This window comes from Triplophysa dalaica, chromosome 5 (genome assembly GCF_015846415.1).
Source record: "Triplophysa dalaica isolate WHDGS20190420 chromosome 5, ASM1584641v1, whole genome shotgun sequence".
Lineage (NCBI taxonomy): Eukaryota > Metazoa > Chordata > Actinopteri > Cypriniformes > Nemacheilidae > Triplophysa > Triplophysa dalaica.
The window spans coordinates 20,690,250-20,700,714 of NC_079546.1; the positions used below are offsets into that span (position 1 = coordinate 20,690,250).

Below are 10,465 nucleotides of genomic sequence, written 5' to 3' on the forward strand. Positions count from 1 at the left end.
CGCTACTTCTTGCATGCTAAGCAAGCGCTCTACCATTTAAGCTAATTCCCCTGCTTTGTGTCCAATGATTTATGTTCGTTTCGCTCATTGAAACGGGAAATACGGGTGGTGGAAATACCTTTCGCATCGGGCTGGAAATCACTATGGTTCTTTATTGTTCGGCTCGTTGGTCTAGGGGTATGATTCTCGCTTCGGGTGCGAGAGGTCCCGGGTTCAAATCCCGGACGAGCCCTCCTTTAAGCGCTCCACACAAGGCAGGACGTACTTAAAGGAGCGCTATGCGGATCCGAAATAGGTGGTTAGCTCAGATTGGAGAGTGTTACACTCAAGATTTGAATGTATATTGATCGATCCTGGGTTTTGGCAAGTTTGCCTGTGTTCATCGCTTTGCTCTCGCTACCAAAGAGCTCTTTGACCTCATCAGACCGAGCAGCCTGTCCTCGGTAACCAGGCGGGTCATCTATCACTTTAAGTCGCATTCCATTGTGTAATGATTAGCACTCTGGACTCAAATCTCAGCTGGCCTTCTCATTAGCAATTGCTACTTTTCATACTGACAACAGGTCGCCTGTACTCAATGAGCCAAAGGTCTTTACACCCAAGGGAAAGCGGAAAATACAGCTGAACAAATTGGCCATGTCTGAGACGTGCATGTGGTTGCACACACACACCAAAATTATGATCTAAAAACATCTGGGCATAGAGATTTTTCTTGCCCAGGGCGAAGGACTTGTTTGTACAACTGCCCAACAATAAGGGGTATATGGCTTTTCGTGATACTACAAGAAAGCAAAAAAAAAAAAACACGCAGCACAGCACACGGGACCACTGGCTTAATGAAAATGCAAGTAACTATGCAAGAAAACTTGTGGAATCTCAAGTGACAACTCCATTGTCTTTGAAAGTGAAGCTCCTGCATCATGTTGCTCTGGGTAAAAGCTAGACACATACCATACGGGAGACTCTTGTTATATGTGTCGAGGTGCATTAGCGAGGAGCGACACCTGCTGGTGTTTTGTGACTGAGCATATGAGCAAGTCCCAACACAACAACCTTTTTTTGCAGCGGTGAGCCTGGACGGGTATAATAGGGAGGGCTAAGAAGGAAGCCCCGAAAGACACTGACGTGGAGAATGCGGGCGTCGATCCCGCTACTTCTTGCATGCTAAGCAGGCGCTCTACCATTTGAGCTAATTCCCCTGCTTTGTGTCCAATGATTTATGTTCGTTTCGCTCATTGAAACGGGAAATACGGGCGGTGGAAATACCTTTCGCATCGGGCTGGAAATCACTATTGTTCTTTATTGTTCGGCTCGTTGGTCTAGGGGTATGATGCTCGCTTCGGGTGCGAGAGGTCCCGGGTTCAAATCCCGGACGAGCTCTCCTTTAAGCGCTCCACATAAGGCAGGACGTACTTAAAGGAGTGCTATGCGGATCCGAAATAGGTGGTTAGCTCAGATTGGAGAGTGTTACACTCAAGATTTGAATGTCTATTGATCGATCCTGGGTTTTGGCAAGTTTGCCTGTGTTCATCGCTTTGCTCTCGCTACCAAAGAGCTCTTTGACCTCATCAGACCGAGCAGCCTGTCCTCGGTAACCAGGCGGGTCATCTATCACTTGAAGTCGCATTCCATTGTGTAATGATTAGCACTCTGGACTCAAATCTCAGCTGGCCTTCTCATTAGCAATTGCTACTTTTCATACTGACAACAGGTCACCTGTACTCAATGAGCCAAAGGTCTTTATACCCAAGGGAAAGCGGAAAATACAGCTGAACAAATTGGCCATGTCTGAGACGTGCATGTGGTTGCACACACACACCAAAATTATGATCTAAAAACATCTGGGCAGAGAGATTTTTCTTGCCCAGGGCGAAGGACTTGTTTGTACAACTGCCCAACAATAACGGGTATATGGCTTTTCGTGATACTACAAGAAAGCAAAAAAAAAAAAACACGCAGCACAGCACACGGGACCACTGGCTTAATGAAAATGCAAGTAACTATGCAAGAAAACTTGTGGAATCTCAAGTGACAACTCCATTGTCTTTGAAAGTGAAGCTCCTGCATCATGTTGCTCTGGGTAAAAGCTAGACACATACCATACGGGAGACTCTTGTTATATGTGTCGAGGTGCATTAGCGAGGAGCGACACCTGCTGGTGTTTTGTGACTGAGCATATGAGCAAGTCCCAACACAACAACCTTTTTTTGCAGCGGTGAGCCTGGACGGGTATAATAGGGAGGGCTAAGAAGTAAGAAGGAAGCCCCGAAAGACACTGACGTGGAGAATGCGGGCGTCGATCCCGCTACTTCTCGCATGCAAAGCGAGCGCTCTACCATTTGAGCTAATTCCCCTGCATTGCCTCCAAAGATGCATGTTCCTTTGGCTAATTGAAACGGGGCATACAGGTGGTGGAAATACCTTTCCCATCGGGCATGAAATGACTTTCGCTCCTCATTGCTCGGCTCGTTGTTCTAGGGGCATGATTCTCGCTTAGGGTGCGAGAGGTCCCGGGTTCAAATCCCGGACGAGCCCTGCTTTAAGCGCTCCACATAAGGCAGGACGTACTTAAAGGAGCACTATGCGGATCCGAAATAGGTGGTTAGCTCAGATTGGAGAGTGTTACACTCAAGATTTTAATGTCTATTGATCGATCCTGGGTTTTGGCAAGTTTGCCTGTGTTCATCGCTTTGCTCTCGCTACCAAAGAGCTCTTTGACCTCATCAGACCGAGCAGCCTGTCCTCGGTAACCAGGCGGGTCATCTATCACTTGAAGTCGCATTCCATTGTGTAATGATTAGCACTCTGGACTCAAATCTCAGCTGGCCTTCTCATTAGCAATTGCTACTTTTCATACTGACAACAGGTCGCCTGTACTCAATGAGCCAAAGGTCTTTACACCCAAGGGAAAGCGGAAAATACAGCTGAACAAATTGGCCATGTCTGAGACGTGCATGTGGTTGCACACACACACCAAAATTATGATCTAAAAACATCTGGGCAGAGAGATTTTTCTTGCCCAGGGCGAAGGACTTGTTTGTACAACTGCCCAACAATAAGGGGTATATGGCTTTTCGTGATACTACAAGAAAGCAAAAAAAAAAAAACACGCAGCACAGCACACGGGACCACTGGCTTAATGAAAATGCAAGTAACTATGCAAGAAAACTTGTGGAATCTCAAGTGACAACTCCATTGTCTTTGAAAGTGAAGCTCCTGCATCATGTTGCTCTGGGTAAAAGCTAGACACATACCATACGGGAGACTCTTGTTATATGTGTCGAGGTGCATTAGCGAGGAGCGACACCTGCTGGTGTTTTGTGACTGAGCATATGAGCAAGTCCCAACACAACAACCTTTTTTTGCAGCGGTGAGCCTGGACGGGTATAATAGGGAGGGCTAAGAAGGAAGCCCCGAAAGACACTGACGTGGAGAATGCGGGCGTCGATCCCGCTACTTCTTGCATGCTAAGCAAGCGCTCTACCATTTGAGCTAATTCCCCTGCTTTGTGTCCAATGATTTATGTTCGTTTCGCTCATTGAAACGGGAAATACGGGCGGTGGAAATACCTTTCGCATCGGGATGGAAATCACTATTGTTTTTTATTGTTCGGCTCGTTGGTCTAGGGGTATGATGCTCGCTTCGGGTGCGAGAGGTCCTGGGTTCAAATCCCGGACGAGCCCTCCTTTAAGCGCTCCACATAAGGCAGGACGTACTTAAAGGAGTGCTATGCGGATCCGAAATAGGTGGTTAGCTCAGATTGGAGAGTGTTACACTCAAGATTTGAATGTCTATTGATCGATCCTGGGTTTTGGCAAGTTTGCCTGTGTTCATCGCTTTGCTCTCGCTACCAAAGAGCTCTTTGACCTCATCAGACCGAGCAGCCTGTCCTCGGTAACCAGGCGGGTCATCTATCACTTGAAGTCGCATTCCATTGTGTAATGATTAGCACTCTGGACTCAAATCTCAGCTGGCCTTCTCATTTGCAATTGCTACTTTTCATACTGACAACAGGTCACCTGTACTCAATGAGCCAAAGGTCTTTACACCCAAGGGAAAGCGGAAAATACAGCTGAACAAATTGGCCATGTCTGAGACGTGCATGTGGTTGCACACACCCCCAAAATTATGATCTAAAAACATCTGGGCAGAGAGATTTTTCTTGCCCAGGGCGAAGGACTTGTTTGTACAACTGCCCAACAATAAGGGATATATGGCTTTTCGTGATACTACAAGAAAGCAAAAAAAAAAAAACACGCAGCACAGCACACGGGACCACTGGCTTAATGAAAATGCAAGTAACTATGCAAGAAAACTTGTGGAATCTCAAGAGACAACTCCATTGTCTTTGAAAGTGAAGCTCCTGCATCATGTTGCTCTGGGTAAAAGCTAGACACATACCATACGGGAGACTCTTGTTATATGTGTCGAGGTGCATTAGCGAGGAGCGACACCTGCTGGTGTTTTGTGACTGAGCATATGAGCAAGTCCCAACACAACAACCTTTTTTTGCAGCGGTGAGCCTGGACGGGTATAATAGGGAGGGCTAAGAAGGAAGCCCCGAAAGACACTGACGTGGAGAATGCGGGCGTTGATCCCGCTACTTCTCGCATGCAAAGCGAGCGCTCTACCATTTGAGCTAATTCCCTTGCATTGCCTCCAAAGATGCATGTTCCTTTGGCTAATTGAAACGGGGCATACAGGTGGTGGAAATACCTTTCCCATCGGGCAGGAAATGACTTTCGCTCCTCATCGCTCGGCTCGTTGTTCTAGGGGCATGATTCTCGATTAGGGTGCGAGAGGTCCTGGGTTCAAATCCCGGACGAGCCCTGCTTTAAGCTTTCCACATAAGACTGGACGTACTTAAAGGAGCGCTATGCAATTCCATAATGTGACTGAATGGGACCCTCGGCCGGTTAGCTCAGTTGGTTACCAACCTCTGCCGAAATAAGTACTTCTTCTGACAACTGCCCAACAATAAGGGGGATATCGCTTTTCAAGAAACTGCAAAAAACTCGCACCACAGCACACAGGACCACTGGCTTAATGAAAATGCAAGTAAGGCTGCTAGGAAACTTGTGTCGAGGTGCATTAAAGAGGAACGAAACCTGCTTGTGTTTTGTGACTGAGCATTTGAGCAAGTCCCAACGCAACAACCTTTTTTTGCAACCACGAAAGACACTGACGTGGAGAATGCGGGCGTCGATCCCGCTACTTCTTGCATGCTAAGCTAGCGCTCTCCCATTTGAGCTAATTCCCCTGCTTTGTGTCCAATCATTTATGTTCATTTCGCTCATTGAAACAGGAAATACGGGCGGTGGAAATACCTTTCGCATCGGGCTGGAAATCACTATTGTTCTTTATCGTTCGGCTCGTTGGTCTAGGGGTATGATTCTCGCTTTGGGTGCGAGAGGTCCCGGGTTCAAATCCCGGACGAGCCCTCCTTTAAGCGCTCCACACAAGGCAGGACGTACTTAAAGGAGCGCTATGCGGATCCGAAATAGGTGGTTAGCTCAGATTGGAGAGTGTTACACTCAAGATTTGAATGTCTATTGATCGATACTGGGTTTTGGCAAGTTTGCCTGTGTTCATCGCTTTGCTCTCGCTACCGAAGAGCTCTTTGACCTCATCAGACCGAGCAGCCTTTCCTCGGTAACCAGGCGGGTCATCTATCACTTGAAGTCGCATTCCATTGTGTAATGATTAGCACTCTGGACTCAAATCTCAGCTGGCCTTCTCATTAGCAATTGCTACTTTTCATACTGACAACAGGTCACCTGTACTCAATGAGCCAAAGGTCTTTACACCCAAGGGAAAGCGGAAAATACAGCTGAACAAATTGGCCATGTCTGAGACGTGCATGTGGTTGCACACACACACCAAAATTATGATCTAAAAACATCTGGGCAGAGAGATTTTTCTTGCCCAGGGCGAAGGACTTGTTTGTACAACTGCCCAACAATAACGGGTATATGGCTTTTCGTGATACTACAAGAAAGCAAAAAAAAAAAAAACACGCAGCACAGCACACGGGACCACTGGCTTAATGAAAATGCAAGTAACTCTGCAAGAAAACTTGTTGAATCTCAAGTGACAACTCCATTGTCTTTGAAAGTGAAGCTCCTGCATCATGTTGCTCTGGGTAAAAGCTAGACACATACCATACGGGAGACTCTTGTTATATGTGTCGAGGTGCATTAGCGTGGAGCGACACCTGCTGGTGTTTTGTGACTGAGCATATGAGCAAGTCCCAACACGACAACCTTTTTTTGCAGCGGTGAGCCTGGACGGGTATAATAGGGAGGGCTAAGAAGGAAGCCCCGAAAGACACTGACGTGGAGAATGCGGGCGTCGATCCCGCTACTTCTCGCATGCAAAGCGAGCGCTCTACCATTTGAGCTAATTCCCTTGCATTGCCTCCAAAGATGCATGTTCCTTTGCCTAATTGAAACGGGGCATACAGGTGGTGGAAATACCTTTTCCATCGGGCAGGAAATGACTTTCGCTCCTCATCGCTCGGCTCGTTGTTCTAGGGGCATGATTCTCGCTTAGGGTGCGAGAGGTCCTGGGTTCAAATCCCGGACGAGCCCTGCTTTAAGCTTTCCACATAAGACTGGATGTACTTAAAGGAGCGCTATGCAATTCCATAATGTGACTGAATGGGACCCTCGGCCGGTTAGCTCAGTTGGTTACCAACCTCTGCCGAAATAAGTACTTCTTCTGACAACTGCCCAACAATGAGGGGGATATCGCTTTCCAAGAAACTGCAAAAAACCTGCACCACAGCACACAGGACCACTGGCTTAATGAAAATGCAAGTAAGGCTGCTAGGAAACTTGTGTCGAGGTGCATTAACGAGGAACGAAACCTGCTTGTGTTTGTGACTGAGCATATGAGCAAGTCCCAACGCAACAACCTTTTTTTGCACCGGTGAGCCTCGACGGGTATTATATGGAGGGCTAAGAAGTACGAAGGAAGCCCCGAAAGACACTGACGTGGAGAATGCGGGCGTCGATCCCGCTACTTCTTGCATGCTAAGCAAGCGCTCTACCATTTGAGCTAATTCCCCTGCTTTGTATCCAATGATTTATGTTCGTTTCGCTCATTGAAACGGGAAATACGGGCGGTGGAAATACCTTTCGCATCGGGCTGGAAATCACTATTGTTCTTTATTGTTCGGCTCGTTGGTCTAGGGGTATGATTCTCACTTCGGGTGCGAGAGGTCCCGGGTTCAAATCCCGGACGAGCCCTCCTTTAAGCGCTCCACATAATGCAGGACGTACTTAAAGGAGCGCTATGCGGATCCGAAATAGGTGGTTAGCTCAGATTGGAGAGTGTTACACTCAAGATTTGAATGTCTATTGATCGATCCTGGGTTTTGGCAAGTTTGCCTGTGTTCATCGCTTTGCTCTCGCTACCAAAGAGCTCTTTGACCTCATCAGACCGAGCAGCCTGTCCTCGGTAACCAGGCGGGTCATCTATCACTTGAAGTCGCATTCCATTGTGTAATGATTAGCACTCTGGACTCAAATCTCAGCTGGCCTTCTCATTAGCAATTGCTACTTTTGATACTGACAACAGGTCGCCTGTACTCAATGAGCCAAAGGTCTTTACACCCAAGGGAAAGCGGAAAATACAGCTGAACAAATTGGCCATGTCTGAGACGTGCATGTGGTTGCACACACACACCAAAATTATGATCTAAAAACATCTGGGCAGAGAGATTTTTCTTACCCAGGGCGAAGGACTTGTTTGTACAACTGCCCAACAATAAGGGGTATATGGCTTTTCGTGATACTACAAGAAAGCAAAAAAAAAAAAAACACGCAGCACAGCACACGGGACCACTGGCTTAATGAAAATGCAAGTAACTATGCAAGAAAACTTGTGGAATCTCAAGTGACAACTCCATTGTCTTTGAAAGTGAAGCTCCTGCATCATGTTGCTCTGGGTAAAAGCTAGACACATACCATACGGGAGACTCTTGTTATATTTGTCGAGGTGCATTAGCGAGGAGCGACACCTGCTGGTGTTTTGTGACTGAGCATATGAGCAAGTCCCAACACAACAACCTTTTTTTGCAGCGGTGAGCCTGGACGGGTATAATAGGGAGGGCTATGAAGGAAGCCCCGAAAGACACTGACGTGGAGAATGCGGGCGTCGATCCCGCTACTTCTTGCATGCTAAGCAAGCGCTCTACCATTTGAGCTAATTCCCCTGCTTTGTGTCCAATGATTTATGTTCGTTTCGCTCATTGAAACGGGAAATACGGGCGGTGGAAATACCTTTCGCATCGGGCTGGAAATCACTATTGTTCTTTATTGTTCGGCTCGTTGGTCTAGGGGTATGATTCTCGCTTCGGGTGCGAGAGGTCCCTGGTTCAAATCCCGGACGAGCCCTCCTTTAAGCGCTCCACATAAGGCAGGACGTACTTAAAGGAGTGCTATGCGGATCCGAAATAGGTGGTTAGCTCAGATTGGAGAGTGTTACACTCAAGATTTGAATGTCTATTGATCGATCCTGGGTTTTGGCAAGTTTGCCTGTGTTCATCGCTTTGCTCTCGCTACCAAAGAGCTCTTTGACCTCATCAGACCGAGCAGCCTGTCCTCGGTAACCAGGCGGGTCATCTATCACTTGAAGTCGCATTCCATTGTGTAATGATTAGCACTCTGGACTCAAATCTCAGCTGGCCTTCTCATTAGCAATAGCTACTTTTCATACTGACAACAGGTCACCTGTACTCAATGAGCCAAAGGTCTTTACACCCAAGGGAAAGCGGAAAATACAGCTGAACAAATTGGCCATGTCTGAGACGTGCATGTGGTTGCACACACACACCAAAATTATGATCTAAAAACATCTGGGCAGAGAGATTTTTCTTGCCCAGGGCGAAGGACTTGTTTGTACAACTGCCCAACAATAACGGGTATATGGCTTTTCGTGATACTACAAGAAAGCAAAAACAAACAAACACGCAGCACAGTACACGGGACCACTGGCTTAATGAAAATGCAAGTAACTCTGCAAGAAAACTTGTGGAATCTCAAGTGACAACTCCATTGTCTTTGAAAGTGAAGCTCCTGCATCATGTTGCTCTGGGTAAAAGCTAGACACATACCATACGGGAGACTCTTGTTATATGTGTCGAGGTGCATTAGCGAGGAGCGACACCTGCTGGTGTTTTGTGACTGAGCATATGAGCAAGTCCCAACACGACAACCTTTTTTTGCAGCGGTGAGCCTGGACGGGTATAATAGGGAGGGCTAAGAAGGAAGCCCCGAAAGACACTGACGTGGAGAATGCGGGCGTCGATCCCGCTACTTCTCGCATGCAAAGCGAGCGCTCTACCATTTGAGCTAATTCCCTTGCATTGCCTCCAAAGATGCATGTTCCTTTGGCTAATTGAAACGGGGCATACAGGTGGTGGAAATACCTTTCCCATCGGACAGGAAATGACTTTCGCTCCTCATTGCTCGGCTCGTTTTTCTAGGGGCATGATTCTCGCTTAGGGTGCGAGAGGTCCCGGGTTCAAATCCCGGACGAGCCCTCCTTTAAGCGCTCCACATAAGGCAGGACGTACTTAAAGGAGCACTATGCGGATCCGAAATAGGTGGTTAGCTCAGATTGGAGAGTGTTACACTCAAGATTTGAATGTCTATTGATCGATCCTGGGTTTTGGCAAGTTTGCCTGTGTTCATCGCTTTGCTCTCGCTACCAAAGAGCTCTTTTTACCTCATCAGACCGAGCAGCCTGTCCTCGGTAACCAGGCGGGTCATCTATCACTTGAAGTCGCATTCCATTGTGTAATGATTAGCACTCTGGACTCAAATCTCAGCTGGCCTTCTCATTAGCAATTGCTACTTTTCATACTGACAACAGGTCGCCTGTACTCAATGAGCCAAAGGTCTTTACACCCAAGGGAAAGCGGAAAATACAGCTGAACAAATTGGCCATGTCTGAGACGTGCATGTGGTTGCACACACACACACCAAAATTATGATCTAAAAACATCTGGGCAGAGAGATTTTTCTTGCCCAGGGCGAAAGGACTTGTTTGTACAACTGCCCAACAATAAGGGGTATATGGCTTTTCGTGATACTACAAGAAAGCAAAAAAAAAAAAAACACGCAGCACAGCACACGGGACCACTGGCTTAATGAAATGCAAGTAACTATGCAAGAAAACTTGTGGAATCTCAAGTGACAACTCCATTGTCTTTGAAAGTGAAGCTCCTGCATCATGTTGCTCTGGGTAAAAGCTAGACACATACCATACGGGAGACTCTTGTTATATGTGTCGAGGTGCATTAGCGAGGAGCGACACCTGCTGGGGCCCGTTTCAATAAGGAAGTTCAACCAACACTGAGTTAAAATCTGAACCCTGAGTTGATTTACTCAGAGAATCGTTACTCTGAGTTTTCAGTTTCAGAACAGCTGATTTGAGTTAGTTTAATCAACCCTGAGTA

General features: G+C 47.0%; 7 non-coding genes across 7 annotated transcripts; all 7 read left to right on the forward strand.

Annotated features, from left to right (window-relative positions):
* Positions 1-160: 160 nt before the first annotated feature.
* trnap-cgg (transfer RNA proline (anticodon CGG)) lies at positions 161-232 on the forward strand. Its single transcript has one exon. It is a non-coding gene; the product is annotated as a tRNA-Pro (tRNA).
* A 1,076-nt stretch (positions 233-1,308) lies between these two features.
* trnap-cgg (transfer RNA proline (anticodon CGG)) lies at positions 1,309-1,380 on the forward strand. Its single transcript has one exon. It is a non-coding gene; the product is annotated as a tRNA-Pro (tRNA).
* A 1,083-nt stretch (positions 1,381-2,463) lies between these two features.
* Positions 2,464-2,535, forward strand: trnap-agg (transfer RNA proline (anticodon AGG)). The gene has a single exon. It is a non-coding gene; the product is annotated as a tRNA-Pro (tRNA).
* A 1,076-nt stretch (positions 2,536-3,611) lies between these two features.
* Positions 3,612-3,683, forward strand: trnap-cgg (transfer RNA proline (anticodon CGG)). Its single transcript has one exon. It is a non-coding gene; the product is annotated as a tRNA-Pro (tRNA).
* A 1,686-nt stretch (positions 3,684-5,369) lies between these two features.
* On the forward strand, positions 5,370-5,441 carry trnap-ugg (transfer RNA proline (anticodon UGG)). The gene has a single exon. It is a non-coding gene; the product is annotated as a tRNA-Pro (tRNA).
* A 1,737-nt stretch (positions 5,442-7,178) lies between these two features.
* Positions 7,179-7,250, forward strand: trnap-cgg (transfer RNA proline (anticodon CGG)). The gene has a single exon. It is a non-coding gene; the product is annotated as a tRNA-Pro (tRNA).
* Positions 7,251-8,327: 1,077 nt separating this feature from the next.
* Positions 8,328-8,399, forward strand: trnap-cgg (transfer RNA proline (anticodon CGG)). The gene has a single exon. It is a non-coding gene; the product is annotated as a tRNA-Pro (tRNA).
* Positions 8,400-10,465: the final 2,066 nt, after the last annotated feature.